We start from the raw sequence: 16,583 nt of genomic DNA on the forward strand, positions 1-16,583 counted from the left end.
GCACGCTCTTAAGCGCCCAAAAGGATAGAAGCCCGGCGTTCCTGGACCCACTACCACCAGACAAACACCCCCCAGGTGGACACGACAAACTGACTCTCTGTGAAGCAAAGAAGAGGTAAGTCAGCAGTTACAACAATATCTTCCAAAAGACACACGCTATCAGCAACACATTCAAGTCTGTATTTTTTAACTTTATGCAAATGAGCAGCTTCTCACAACAAGTGGAGGATCACTTATCCTGCACGCCACAGCAGTGAGAAGCAAACTGCACAATTCTCATCACAATTCCAGTATACTGCGTAACAAAACACCAAGTTACTATCAACAATTAGTCGAACACTTAATCACCTTTAATGTGTGCTGACAGCATGTGTCCCTCACCCTTCCTTGCTTCACGGGCTCGATGTGTCAAACCCAGGCGCGGTCCTTAGCCTCTCACAAACGGACATCACAAGGTCGAGTTCCCGGCAGTTCTGCTTGAATCACACATGCCTTAAATGCAGAACGCCATCCAATTATCTGCTTCAGCTGAAAGTCTTTAAGGTTGCATGTGAGCACCAGTCACAGGTGCTACACATGATGTTGATGAGGGTGAAGGATTTTTCAGCCAGCACCTTCTCCACAGACAAATCAGTTCTCATGCCACCTGAAGAGCAAAGAAAAGAAAAGAGCACCAAAACATCCAGCCACACAACAACAAGGGGCTTAAACCCAGGACCTTTTGGCTGTGAGGTCAGAGTGCATACAGCTTCACACGTTGTTTCATGAAACAGAATTTGTGCAGGTGTGGAAACTGAATTAGCTGTGGTGTATGTAAACGTATGTCAGAAAGATAATATTTTGACAGGAAGACGTGTTTGTTATTCAGTGATGTTAATTTCATTAAATCTGGTCTTTTGTGTCTGTGTACTGCTCTAATCTTAAAGCTGGAAAACTTATTTTCCAGCTGTAATAAAGCTTCAGTGATTCACCAGGTGAGGGCGCTCTGCCTCTATGAGGTAGGCAGTCAGGAGCTTCGAGATAAATCAGAAGTCGAAGTCAACGAACCTGCAAGTTTGGATTTGGTGTGTGTGTGTTCTGGGATTGAACTTCCAGGTTTTCTTATTGTGGTTGTTATGGGGAACTTGAGCTGATATTTTTAAGCTGAATAACCTCTGCAACTTTAGATAACAGTCTCCCTTTTGCATCATATTTACTCCTCTGGTGTAAATACTTTTATGGAAATGATTTCTTCACACAGGCCAAGTGTTTTCCATCAGCTTCTCTTTGCAGTAATAATACTGCACATATGCAGTAATAACACTGTGCAGAGACAATATTGCTTGTAATACTGTCAGTTTGCAAAAAAAATCCAGTGACCTTTGTCCTTTTGACACCCAGGGTCAATAGGCTTCTTGAGGTAGTAGAGAAGCTTGAATCTTCGACTGGACTGGGTTGCTTGACTCGAGGATGTTTCGCTTCAAATTGCAGAAGCTTCCTCAGCTAAAATTCTTGCTCTGGTAGTCTGACTTCTGTCTTGACTCTTGTAGAGAAGAATAACAGTAGCCACAAAAGCTGGAGTTTTTAACCTAACCAGACCCCTCCTACCGAGAGGCAGACTGCTATTAGCTAGTGACTAAACAATTGCTCTAATTAGCACCTATTGTGTTCTAGTTAGCACCCTCCTAATGACAGGGCAGCTGTCCCTCCTAACAATGGGACTGACGCCTCTGCTGATGACGTGAATGACTCGTTACCATGAACAAAAGACTGAAACTGCTTAGACCTGAGTACCCCATTGTAAACAGGGGACAAAGCGTGTCTCAGACCCCCGCCCCGGGGTTTCAACTGTTTCACATACAATGCCTCCTTCACTCCTCTCTGAAACCATTTCTTTTCTCTGGCTAAGATTTTAACTTCCTTGTCCTCAAACATGTGGTTCGTGTCTTTAAAGTGGAGATGAACTGCAGACTGAGGTCCACCGGCGCCGTCTCTGCGGTGCTGGTATAGCCTTTTGTGTAACGTACCAGCACAACTGAAGTAATCTCACGCGCATGTGTAATGTTGAGTGACTCTGACTGACTCCTCCCAGGTGGCGCTGTGGAGTTGCTGGCTGCGTCATTACAGGAGGAAGTACAAACTCAAAGAAAGTGGCTGTACAGACTTTTTTCTTTTTGGGCCTACAAATATACCATCTGTTTAAGTTGAGTTAAAGGTTTTTTTACAGACAGTTGCAATGGGTTTTCCTCAACTTTTTTCCTTCTTTAAAATGTTTCTGAACTTGATTCACCTAACCTGCATCTCTTTAAAAAAAAGCACCACAACAAGAATAAAAGGCTAACACCATATTTGTATTTAAAACATTAAGACCTACAATATACGAGGTCTATTAGATAATAAACCGACCTTTTTATTTTTTCAAAAACTATATGGATTTGAATGACGTGCGATTACACCAATCATGCTTGAACCCTCGTGCGCATGCGTGAGTTTTTTCACGCGTGTCGGTGACGTCATTTCCCTGTGGGCAGGCCTTGAGTGAGATGTGGTCCCGCCCTCTCGGCTGAATTCCTTTGTTTCACACGCTGCTCGAGACGGCGCGCATTGCTTTATCAAAGTTTTTTCTGGACCTGTGAGGAATATCCGAGTGGACACTATTCGAGAAATTAAGCTGGTTTTCGGTGAAAAGTTTAACGGCTGATGAGAGATTATGGGGTGTTTCTGTTGGTGTAAGGACTTCCCACGGTGCGGGACGTCGTGCAGCGCTTCCAGACGCCGTCGTTGGCCTGTTTCGAGCTGAAAACATCCTAATTTAAGGCTTAATTCACCCAGGACGTCGTGAGAGAACAGAGAAGATTCAGAAGAGGCCGGCATGAGGACTTTATGCGGACATTCCACTGTTTAAGGACATTTTGTAATGAAAGAACGTGCGCGCAAATTCGCGGAGTTGTTTCTGTGACGACTCGGCGAATCTGTGTGCGCCGCGACAGGAAAAACACCTCCGTGTTGAAAACCATTTGTATGTAACCCTTCTACCACCCGGCTCGTTATAGTAAGGGAGTAATCTGTTATTGTACACCCCTTTTCCTTGACTTCTATGGTAAAAGAGACATTCCAATGTATAAATAACTTCTGTCTAGGGTTAATTATGACTCTCACTTACACAACTAATAATAAGAGGCTTTCCCAGAAATAATAAATCAGTGAATAAGTACTTGGATACAGTAACTTACCAGGTAACTCAGGAATAGTATCTCTAGAATGTACTGCTGAAACCAAAGGAATAATAAACACACACAACAATTACAATTTCTGGATTATCTTTTTTTTTTTTGTATTAATTAAAGGAAAAAACAGGGTAAACACACATTTAAAATTGAAGTATGAAATACTGATTTGACGCTATTACATGAAGTCTTAGTCTTAAAGTGCACTCAGTGTTTTATGCAAACTTGCGAATTAGAACTGTTGGCGCGCGTTGGAGCTCATATCCACTGAAGAACCCTTTGGAAAACAATAATCCTACCAGTCTGGAGCAAATCCTCAACTTCAAGACCCAGAGAGTGACTATGTGCATGCAGAAACTCCTTTCCCTGATCCTTCCACGCAGGTGAGGGTGGTTTCACTGGCAACAACACCGTCTCTCCTCCCGTTCGGCTCTTAACGAGGTAATTGCGTCAGCTGCGCACCATGAACAGCACCGTCTCTTCTCCCGACTCTTAACGAGGCAAAACTTCAAAGCAGCAGCGTTAGCTTCAGTGTTAGCTTAGCCTAGCCTGCTCAGCTCTGTCCTGAACGACAGCTCAAACTCACTCCTTTTCGGTGCGGGTCATTCAAAAAACTCCTCTGCAGTCCATAGATGTGAGGAACTGGTACTCAAGTTCAAGGTAGGTCTGCCTTTAATTACTTTTAGTCTCCTCACGAATGCATGTCTCTTGCTTGCACCTGCACGACACCTTCCGTTCCCTCTCTCTCTCTCCTTCTCCATCCCGCCTTCCAGACCCGCTCTTTTTCCTCTTCCTTCCGGTCTTACGTAAGGCACTCAAAGCTTCACAACCAAAAAGATTAATAAAAAAAAAGTGAATGGATCTGGAATTCAACCTTTTTTTTTTTTCTTACGACTGAACTATGAATTTTTTTTATGAATTCCTTAATATTTATCAATGTTTTTCAACATAAACCAAAGTGAATATTTTATCATTAAACCATGAAATAATGCAAGTTATGTTACAAAGAGAAAACATTAACCACCTAGTACTCATTTATTTATATTTTTTTGTAATAAAATAAACCTTGAAGAAAAAAAAATAAAATAAACTGATTTACTAAAAATCAGGTTATTACATGTAAAATTCAGGCGGCTTTTGATGGCTTTCAACAAGTGAGTAACTGAGAAATTGTTTAACAGCTTGGGCATGTTCCAACTTGCTCGTTAAGGTTTCCAACAGAGGTGTTTTTCCTGTCGCGACCCCCCGCAGTCGGGTCCGGCCCGACATGCGACTCTGCCCGCACGTTCTTTCATTACAAAATGTCCGTTAATGGAATGTTCTTGTGAAAGTTCTCTGTTCTCTGACGACTGTTCTCTGTTGACGACTTACTGGGTCAACAGAGCCTGAAATGTGGAAGTTTTCAACTTGAAACGGCGAAACGCTGCCGCCTCGAAGTGCAGATCGCCGTCAGGCGCCGTGGGCCGTCCTTACGGCGACACTACCAGACCAAAATCTCGCAGCCGTTAAAATTTTTACCGAAAACCAGCTGAATTTATTGAATGGTGTCCACTCAGTTGTGCCTTACAGTTTTGAAAAAATTTTGATCAAACAAAGCAGCAGTCTCTGAGCCATTCCTAAACAATGAAAAAAACGAGGAGAGGGTGGACGACTCCTCACTCAAAGACTGCCCACAGGCGAATGACGTAACCGACAGGTGTAAAAAAAAACTCTCGCATGCCCACGAGGGTTCAAGCATGTCTGATGTAATCACACGTGATTCAAATCCATATGGTTTTTGAAAAAAATAGTAAGGTCGGATACTTTTCTAATAGACCTCGTATATACATATATATATAAAATCTTATTCCAGAATGTTCCATAAGAGTACTTTTTATTTCTAAAAAGACACTAAAAATGTCAAAATGTGATTTAAAACTTAGTTTTTTCAACTGCTTACACACATTTTCAAAGCTCTGTGTCATTGTCTCAAAGCCTTACACACATCCAACTGTAGCTCACATGAAATGCAACACACACCCTATCTCCTGCGAAATGAAACAGTATTCAAAATATTTTAAACACATCTCAAAAGCAAGCATTTGTCTCACATCATAAGCACATTTACCATAGTAACACATACTTGTGTATATCATTTACACACTATAGCTCTAAATCTAAAGCTCTTTTGTTTTGGGGCTTTTTTATATATATTGCCATACAAGAATGAAAATATTAGTATTATGCAAATAGAAGTCAACACAAGCAATACTGGAACCAAAAATATTTTATTTTCTGAATTGGCTGCTGTTGTGAATGCAGTATTGTACAGCATACAAGAAAAAACTAAGTACACCAACTATCACATATGGTGATACAGCAACCAAAAAATAGATGTATGAAAAAGTGTGTGTTTGTTGATGGGGGAGAGCTAGTTGGGTGTTTATTTAGGGTCAATCTCTCCTCCGGGCTGGGTCTGGCCACAATATTTCTACAAATTTGCATGCTATATTTTCTCTTGCCAAACATCAAGGAAATAATCTTGTGTGGCGAATCCAACCTTGGATAGAAGCAGCATCGATGTCACCACATGCTTCCTCCATTGCCTGGAGAAGTGTAAGGCGGGCATAGGGACGACGACGATCATACACTTTCCAACACCATGTTGAGAACAATTCGTCGATCGGGTTAAGAAATGGTGAACAGGGAGACAAGTTGAAAACAGAAAAATGGGGATGGTTGACAAACCAATTTTGGACCAGCTGGGAGCGATGAAAACTGACATTATCCCATATAACCACAAATCTTGCCTGTTCTGGATTCTCTTCATTTGGAGAAAGAATACCATGAATAGTGTCCAGAAATGTCAGGATATGACCAATGTTATAGGGGCCAAGTGTTGCATGGTGATGCAGGACACCATCCTGCATTATGGCGGCACACATGGTGACATTTCCTCCACGTTTGTTGTGTGGGCCGCTGAAGAGGAGGTACTGCTGGCCCAAAACCAGAGGGCACCCTGCCTGAAGGCGGGCTTCAGGCACCAGAGGGCGCAGCCGCCTCCCTGGAATACTGACAGTGACAGCTGCCACTCATCAATCCTCATCATCCTCCTATAAAGGCCGGACAGCAACTCCACCTCCCTGCCGAGAAATCAGCTTACCCGACAGGTAAACTCTCAGCCGATCAGTGCCGCACGCGCACATTTTACAGCTAAACTTGTCAGTTGTAACGTCTTTGCATCTGAGGTTGTGGTTGTAACGTTCTTGCATTTGAGTGTTTGCAGCTTTATCCTTTTGGTATACACACAGCTGGTTGCTGAGTTTGTGGACGTAGGGAGGAGTCGGCGTTCCCGCTCCTCTATCCAAAACTCGAGTGTTACATAAGGATCTGCACGTACTCTGATTAACTGAGTTCAGGAGGTGGAGGTTTTTCCACCAGAAGGAACTATGCTTGAGACTGTTTTACTGGGTGTTTCACACACCCATATAAATTGTTTGTGCTTCCTGCCAGCAGTACCCGACCCGGCAGCTGGAGGCAGTGGCCACCTGGGGACTCAGGACTTGGCGGCTCCGGTGTGTTGCGGGTCTCCGTTGGCAGTGGAAATCGTGTGGGGCCCGGCTCTTCTCTGGACAGGCGTCTCCTATCCTCGAGCCTGCCCACACGTCACCTGTTGTTCAATTGACTGTTACCTAAAGTTGTATCTGTATTCCGTTGTGCACATTTTCACAACATTAAATTGTTACCTTTTTGGCATTTTCATTGTCCGTTCATTTGCGCCCCCTGTTGTGGGTCCGTGTCACTACACTTTCCCAACGTTGGCCTGGGACATTGACAGTTGACCTCTATCCAATGATGTTTCTCCCCCTCAGTCTTGACTTAGTGAGGTTGAATCCCACCTCATTCACATAAATGTATTCATGGAGGATGGGGTGGGCATCCATCTCCAAAATTCTCTGTATTGGACAAAATAATAGATTAGGATATGCACAATACAATAGTCTGTCTCAGCAGGTGAAAGTCTGATGTCCTGGTGGTGCCATGTACATACCTCCACATAGTCACGCCGCAGGTTCTTGACTCTGTCACAATTCCTTTCAAATGGGAACCTGTACAGCTGCTTCATCCGTAACTAATTCCTCTGGAGGACCCGATGAATCGTAAATAGACTAACAGCATCAGTATTGTTGAATATGGTGACGTCTTCCAATATGTGATTTTGAATCTCACGGATTCTAATGGCATTATTTGCCAACACCATATTCACAATTGTGGTCTCCTGCTCTTGTGAGAATATACGCCCTCGTCCTCCATGATACTGTCGTCTTTCCACTCTAGAAAATTCAAAAATACAGTAGTAAGAGTGCTGTATAAAGTCAAGGTTGTACTGCCCTGTGACCATTCATACAGTGTAGTGCGGTAAAATGGCTGTTTGGAGCTACAATAGTCAAGTCAAATTTAGTTATAGAGCACATTTAAAAACATACATTGACCAAGGTGCTGAACAAATGAAAAAGATAAAAATTTGAATAGAATGTCTGGAGTTGTTGGAAGATAGCTTTTTCCAGGATCTTAGACAAAAAAGATAGTTTAGATACAGGACAAAAGTTAGAGAATTGAGGGATTAAGATTTTGTTTATTAAATAGTAGGCTGCACCACAGCATGTTTGAAATCATTTGGAACTACCCCCGTCATGAGAGAGCTGTTTATAATAGATAGGACAGTGGGCCCAACAGTTTCAAAGACATCCTTAAGGAGACGGGAGGGAAGGGCATCTAAGGGACAGGTTGTAGACTTCAGGCTGCCAATTATTTTGTTCAGGTGAGTGACAGACACAGGGTGGAAATGGTTGAGAACAATAGAAGGGGCAAATATAATTGTATAATATTTATACAATGGTATACGAGGTCAATTAGAAAAGTATCCGACCTTATTATTCTTTTCAAAAACCATATGGATTTGAATCACGTGTGATTACATCAGACATGCTTGAACCCTCGTGGGCATGCAAGAGTTTTTTCACGCCTGTCGGTTACGTCATTCGCCTGTGGGCAGTCTTTGAGTGAGGAGTGGCCCACCCTCTCGTCGATTTTTTCATTGTTTAGGAATGGCTCAGAGACTACTGCTTTGTTTGATCAAATTTTTTTCAAAACTGTAAGGCACAACTGAGTGGACACCATTTGATAAATTCAGCTGGTTTTCGGTAAAAATTTTAACGGCTGATGAGAGATTTTGGTCTGGTAGTGTCGCCGTAAGGACGGCCCACGGCGCCTGACGGTGATCTGCACTTCGAGGCGGCAGCGTCTCGCCGTTTCAAGTTGAAAACTTCCACATTTCAGGCTCTGTTGACCCAGGAAGTCGTCAGAGAACTTTCAGAAGAAGTCGGCATGAGGAATTTATTCGGACATTCCATTGTTAACGGACATTTTGTAATGAACGAACGTGCGGGCAGAGTCGCATGTCGGGCCGGACCCGACCGCGGGGGGTCGCGACAGGAAAAACACCTCCGTGTTGAAAACCATTTGTAAAATTCAGGCGGCTTTTGATGGCTTTCAACAAGTGAGTAACTGAGAAATTGTTTAACAGCTTGGGCATGTTCCAACTTGCCCGTTAAGGTTTCCAACGGAGGTGTTTTTCGTGGCGCACGCAGATTTGCCGAGTCATCACGTAAACGACTCGGCAAATTTGCGCGCACGTCTTTCATTATAAAATGTCCTTAAACAGTGGAATGTCCGCATAAAGTCCTCATGCCGGCCTCTTCTGAATCTTCTCAGTTTTCTCACGACATCCTGTGTGAATTAAGCCTTAAATTAGGATGTTTTCAGGTCGAAACAGGCCGACGACGGCGCCTGGAAGCGCTGCACGACGTCCCGCTGCGTGGGAAGTCCTTACAGCGACAGAAACACCCCATAATCTCTCATCAGCCGTTAAACTTTTCACCGAAAACCAGCTTAATTTCTCGAATAGTGTCCACTCGGATATTCCTCACAGGTCCAGAAAAAATTTTGATAAAGCAACGCGCGCCGTCTCGAGCAGCGTGTGAAACAAAGGAATTCAGCCGAGAGGGCGGGACCACATCTCACTCAAGGCCTGCCCACAGGGAAATGACGTCACCGACACGCGTGAAAAAACTCACGCATGCGCACGAGGGTTCAAGCATGACGTGTAATCGCACGTCATTCAAATCCATATAGTTAAAAAAAAAATAAAAGGGTTGGTTTATTATCTAATAGACCTCGTATATGTTTTTTTACAGCTAGGCAGGAATGGCTATTACAAGTACATGTACATTACAGTACTATTGATTGTTGCATACCTGTTCTCATTTCAAAAAGTTTGAATTATGGTCGCCACTGTAAATCGACTCAAGTTGGGCTGGACTCTGAGTCCATCCTCTCTCATGGTCAACCCATGATTGATCACATGATCAATTAGAGTAGCCCTAATGTCATCAGAGACTATTCTTCTTGGTTCTTCGTCCCTTCCTCCTTCAACTTGTCCTCGTCCTCTTCCTGCTCCCCTTCCAAAGCGTCCTACGCGAACCCAAACTGATCCTCCTCTGTGTCTTCTTCTGACTCCCCTGGCTCTCTCTGCATTGTTGTCATCCATTGTTCAAGAAGACTGATAACTTGACCTTTACCCTATTTATAGGCCTATGACAGGCATTGATTGGTTGGTGTTCAGTAAAGAAATTATTGTTTGCACCTGCAAGGACATAGTCAGGCAGTGATGAATAAGTGTGGCATCTTGATTGGTTGTGTTTGAAACAGGAAATGAAGTTACTTCCTGTTAGATTTTTGTGTGTTAGGTAGAGAATTGTGCATATTGATTTGCAAAAAGTGAATAGCGATATTGAAAACTGTGTCAAGGCTGAGAATTAGTTTATGGTTTTGCTGATTTGAGGTGGAGTTGTGAAGTTTGAGAGACAGAGTTTAGGAATAGTGTGATATATAAAGGTTCTGTGTGTAAGCAATTGAAAACTGTAAAAAATTACACTAATGCTCCTGAGAGCTAAGGAGAGCTCACAGGTAAAATAAATGGCATCACACATGGACAAACCTGAAGCAAAGAAACTCAAAGTAAAAAAATTCAAAGTTTGGCCACCAATATTTTTATTTATTTATTTAATGTTTTGATACTGATATGGCTTTTCTGCATCAAGAATCCAGTCTGTGCTGGTTTTTGTATTTTATTTTATTTTTTTCTGAAATTCCCAATATATTGTTTTTAGCACACCAATCATTCAGCTCAAAACATCTTTTAAATTTATTGCCTCCTCTAGGCGATAAGGCTGTGAATTTCATGATTTAATTAATCAAATTTAATAATGTTTTTTATGTTGTTTTGTTTTATTTTTTGCCAGGCGACATTTCCAATGATAACGCAATAAAGCATTAAACTTAGTTTTTTTTTTTAAAGCTTTAAAAGTTTTTCCATGTTGGACTCACGGATCAAGAAGTTATTGTTGTCAAAATGCTTTTATTGTTTATAGCGCCACCTAGCGTTTTACATCGGTCATTTTGTGTATTGTCCTCCACTAACAGTAATTTTCATATTTCAACTCCTGGTTTAGACATAAAAGTGTTGCAGTTGTTTTAGAAGCACAGAAAGTGTTTGTTTTTTTTTTTTTTTACTGTTGCTTGTGACTGAGATTGACCAATCAGAAGCTCTCCTTTTCTCCCTCTGCTCCCCGCTACTCAGAGTATTCCGAAGGGGGTGCTAATGAGTCATAACGGCGGAGTGACGTAGGAGCGTGTGAGAAGAGTTGTGCTTATTGTTCTCAGGTTTTAGCTTGGTGTTTTAATATTTCTTACAAAGTTATGGATTTTCTAAGATTTATCATTGAAGGTTGAAGTGCCGAGATGGGAGTTCCAGCTTTTTTTCATTTGTTGAGCTGTAAATATCCATCAATGATTGTGCATTATGTTTAGGAGAAGGTAAGCAAGCATGTTAGCATCACAAACATGAGTGTTTTTATTTTCTTTCTTTCTTTGATTGATCTGTGTGTTTTTATTTTGGTTACCAGGGTGTTTTTGTTGTTGTTGTTGTTTTTTCCTCATAAATGATTAATATAATATTTTTTGTTGTTTTTATGACATGACTCAGCTCAAAAACATTTTCATTTTTTTTTTTCCAAAGTAGCTTACAATAGTTTACAAAATCCCATGGGATCTCGTCTATCAATCCAGGAAGTGTTTGACATCTGACCATTTCCTGTTTTACTGTGGACTTGAATTTTGGCACTTCCTGTTTAGGACACCCTGTACCATGAGTGAGCTTTGCGCCGCTGAGCGACGCGTTACTCATATTATTATAATCATTATTTAGTTTTTTTAGTCCTGAGGTGAGGTTTATTATCAGATTTGTCCATGACCTTTATTTTTGGGTAAAAATTCTGACATTATGGGCAAATATGTAACATGGGCTTAATTTTTTCTTTTTTTTTTTAAATGTTTTACCATTTACACCATAGAACCTAATCAACTTTATTGTCATCCGTTTCAAAGTGGCCACCGTTCAGAACCTTTGTTATTTGCAAGATTTCCAGAATCATGGGCAAATATGCAGCCTGAGCCTAACTTTTTCAGTTACTTCTCAATAGCTTTTACAATTTTCACCCAAGCAACAGGCAAATAGGTTTATTTTATCTACAGCCATGTGCCCAGCAATCGCAACCTTTCTTTGTGGGAAATTGCTTTAATTTAATTTGGGGACATATCCTCACCTTGCACGAGCTTTCTTTTTGGGGAAAAATCCCAACATCAGGGTTAAATAAGGTGCCAGAGGCCCAAATTTCACATTTTTCCTCAATAGCTTTTTCAAATCTCATCCTGTTTCTGGGAAAATTGCTTCATTTTAATCTGGGGACATATCCTCACCTTGCACAAGCTTTCTTTTGCGGAAAATTCCCAACATCAGGGCTAAATAAGGTGCCAGAGGCCCAAATTTCAAGTTTTCCCTCAATAGCTTTTCCAAATATCATCCTATTTCTGGGGAAAATGCTTTATTTTAATCTGGGGACATATCCTCACCCTGCACAAGCTTTCTATTTGGGGCAAAATCCCAACTTTATTGGTAATTAAGGTGCCAGAAGCCCAAATTTCATGTTTTTCCTCAATAGCTTTTTCAAATATCCTATTTCTAGGGAAATTGCTTTAATTTAATCTGGGGACATATCCTCACCTTGCAAGAGCTTTCTTTTTGGGGAAAAATACTAACTTTATGTTGTGAAAGTGTAATGCCATGGACCCACAACAGGGGGCGTAAATGAACAGACAATAGATGAGCCAAAAATGCAACACTTTACTGTTGTGAAGCGTGCACAACGAAATATAGACAAAAACAGAATTTGGACAGAGTCAAATGTACTAAGGTGACGTGTGGGCAGGCTCGAGGATAGAAGACGTCCGTCCAGAGAAGAGCCGGATCCCACACGATTTCCACTACCACCGAACCCGGAGAATACTGGAGCCGCCAAGTTCCGAGTCCCCAGGTGGCCACCGTCTCCGGCTGTCAGATCTGGTACTGCTGGCAGGAAGCAGAAACAGTTATGTGTGGGTGTGTGTACACCCAGCAATATAATCAGCTACAGTTCCTCAATGGTGGGTAAACACCTCCACCTCCGAAACAGGAACACAGTAAGAATTAACAGTAGCACCTACTACTTAACTGAATACAGCTGAGAAAATACCTCGAAGGCAAACGATATCTCGGCAGCGGGGTGGAGATGTCGTCCGGCTTTTATGGAGTGGTTGATGAGTTGATGATAGGTGACAGCTGTCAGGCACGAGAGGGCGTGACAGCTGTCAGGAGTTAACGAGTGACAGCTGTCACTCCCGGCTGTCCTGTGAGGTGGCAGTGCCCTCTCTTGCCTGAAGCCCGCACTCCAGACAGGGCGCCCTCAGATGGTGGGCCAGCAGTACCTCCTCTTCAGCGGCCCACACAACACTTTATGGGTAAATAAGGTGCCACAGGCCCAAATTTCAAGTTTTTCCTCAATAGCTTTTCCAAATATCATCCCATTTCTGGGGAAATTGCTTCATTTCAATCTAGGGACATATCCTCACTTTGCACAAGCTTTCTTTTTGGGGAAAAATCCTAACTTTATGGGTAAATAGGGTGGCAGAGGCCTAAATTAAAATATATTTGACATTTTTTCACCAAATTTTTATTTAAAAAAATATACACACAAAGGCACAAAGTCATTTCAAAAAGACATTTTCCAGCAATAACACAGGTTGAACATCCTCAGATGTTATTATACACATATATACATTAACACATTATTAACTTTGCAGACCACAGACGTAATCAATTCAGGTCAAGATATGTGATCCTCTGTACATAAAACTCTTAATATTCTCAGAAACTATTGCAGCACAAATGAAAAATTTAATGGCACAAATCAACACAAATGAAGCACTAAAAAAGTAGACTAGTCTGGTTCATTTTGGAGCAAGCTGGTGGATGGTGACCTCTGAATGACCTAAAAAAATAATCATTAATATCTCCAAAACCATAGCAGAACAAATTCAAATTTTAACGGCAAAAATCTGCACAGACTAAGCACTAACCACTCAGTGTGTTTGCTTGAATTTTTTTATGTGGGTGGGGGTCAGCTTCACTGAGCGCAAAAAAAACTAGTGTCAAATAACATAAGTTGAATCTTGTACAAAATATCATTAGCAACACCATACTCAGAACAAATATCCACTAGCCTTTGAATGCCCTTCATACAAGGAGTAAAAACAACAAGATCGTCAGCATACATTACGTGATTTAGAATGATATCTTTTTAGCAACAGCCAGCTGGCACTGTGGTAACACAAATATTCAAATTGTTCATATTGAATAACAAAAGTGAGAGGATTCTAACATATTTAAGGAATAATATAGAAGAATTTATAAATAAAGTCTTAATTATAACACCAATGCATACATGATAAGAAATAAAATAAAATATTTAATCCATTATTCATTCATTCATCTTCATCCGCTTTTCCGGGTTTGGGTTGCGGGTGCAACAGCTCCAGCAGGGGACCCCAGACTTCTCTTTCGTGTGCCACATTGACCTGGGGTCTCCTCCCAGATGGACATGCCTGAAACACCTCCCTTGGGAGGCGCCCAGGAGGCATCCTTACCAGATGCCCAAACCACCTCAGCTGGCTCCTTTCAACGCGAAGCAGCAGTGACTCTAGTCCGAGCTCCCCACAGATGACCAAACTTCTCACCCTCTCTCTAAGGGAGACACCAGCCACCCTCCTGAGGAAGCCCATTTCGGCCGCTTGTACCAGTGATCTACGTCTTTCGGTCATGACCCAACCCTCATGACCATAGGTGAGAGTAGGAACAAAGATTGTCCAGTAGGTCAAGAGCTTCGCCTTTTGGGTCAGCTCCCTTTTCGTCACAACAGTACGGTAGGGTGAATGCAACACTGCCCCTGCTGCGCCGATTCTCCGGCCAATCTCATGTTCCATTGTCCCCTCACTCGTGAACAAGACCCCGAGGTACTTGAACTCCTTCACTTGGGGCAAGGCTGTATTCCCTACCCAGAGTAGGCAGGTTTCTTGCTGAGAACCATGGCCTCAGATTTAGAGGTGCTGATCCTCATCCCAGCCGCTTTACACTTGGCTGCGAACTGATCCAGTGAATGTTGGAGGTCACCAGCCGATGAAGCCAACAGGACCACATCATCTGCAACAAGCAGTGATGAGACCTTCAGCCCACCAAACCGGAAACCCTCCCCCCCGACTACGCCTTGATATCCTGTCCATGAATATCACAAACAGGATTAGTGACAAGGCGCAGCCCTGGCATGGGCCAACCTCCACCGGAAACGAGTCTGACTTACTGCTGAGCACCCAAACACAACTTTACAGTACAGAGATTGGATGGCCTGAGAAGGGACCCTCTCACTCCATACTCCCGCAGCACCTCCCATAGTATTTCCCGGGGTACCCGATCATACGCCTTTTCCAAGTCCACAAAACACATGTAGACTGGGTAGGCATACTCCCAGGCACCCTCCAGGATCCTTGTGAGAGTAAAGAGCTGGTCGGTTGTTCCACGACCAGGACGGAACCCGCATTGTTCGTCTTTAATCAAAGGTTCGACTATCGTCCGAACCCTCCTTTCCAGCACCCTGGAGTAGACTTTACCAGGGAGGATGAGTAGTGTGATGCCCCTGTAGTTGGCACACACTCTCTGGCCCCCCTTTTTAAGTATGGGGACCACCACCCCAGTTTGCCACTCCTTAGGCACTGCCCCAGACCTCAACGCAATGTTGAAGAGACGTCTCATCCAAGACAATCCCTTCACACCCAGAGTCTTCAGCATTTCTGGATGGATCTCATCAACCCCCGGGGCCTTGCCACTGCGGAGTTGTTTGACTACCTAGGTGACTTTCTCCAGTGAAATTTATGAAAATCCTCCATCAGCTTCCAGCTCTGCCCCTACTATAGAGGGCATGCCGGTCTGATGCAGGAGTTCCTCAAAGTGTCAGTGCCGGATTACATCCTCAGTTGAGGTCAACAGAGTCCCATCCTTACTGTAGACAGCTTGGATGGTTCCCCGTTTTCCCCTCCTGAGGTGTCGGGTCCGCCAGAAGCACCTTGGTGCCGACCGCAAGTCCTTCTCCATGGCTGCTCCAAACTCCTCCCACACCTACTGCTTTGCATCCCCCACAGCAGAGGCTGCTGCCCTTCAGGCCTGTCAGTACCGTGCAACTGCCTCTGGAGTCCTCCAAGATAATATATCCTGGAAGGACTCCTTCTTCAGTCAGACGGGTTCACTGACCACCAGTGTCCACCACACTGTTTGAGGCTTGAAGCCCCTTGAGGCACCTCAGACCTTCAGGCCATAGCTCCCTGCTGCAGCTTCAACAATGGAAGCTTTGAACATTGCCCATTCTGGTTCAATGCCCCCAACTTCCACAGGGATGCTTAAGAAGCTCTGCCGGAGGCGTGAGTTGAAGATCTGTTGGACAGTGGGCTCCTCCAGACGTTCCCAGTTCACCCGCACTATCCGTTTGGGCTTACCAGGTCTGTCCAAAGTCCTCCCCCACCCTCTGATCCAACTCACCACCAGATGGTGATCAGTTGACAGCTCTGCCCCTCTCTTTACTCGAGTGTCCAGAACATGCGGCCTCAAATCAGATGATACGATCACAAAATCGATCATCGATCCTCGGTCTAGGGTGCTCTGGTAACATGTACACTTATGAGCATCGTTATGTTCAAACATGGTGTACATTATGGACAGTCCATGACTAGCACAGAAGTCCAATGACAAACGACCATTCGGGTTTAGATCAGGGAAACCGTTCCTCCCAATCACACCTCTCCAGCTGCCTCTGTCATTGCCCACATGTGCATTGAAGTCCCCCAGAAGAAGAAGAA

Source organism: Thalassophryne amazonica, chromosome 3 (assembly GCF_902500255.1).
Source record: "Thalassophryne amazonica chromosome 3, fThaAma1.1, whole genome shotgun sequence".
Lineage (NCBI taxonomy): Eukaryota > Metazoa > Chordata > Actinopteri > Batrachoidiformes > Batrachoididae > Thalassophryne > Thalassophryne amazonica.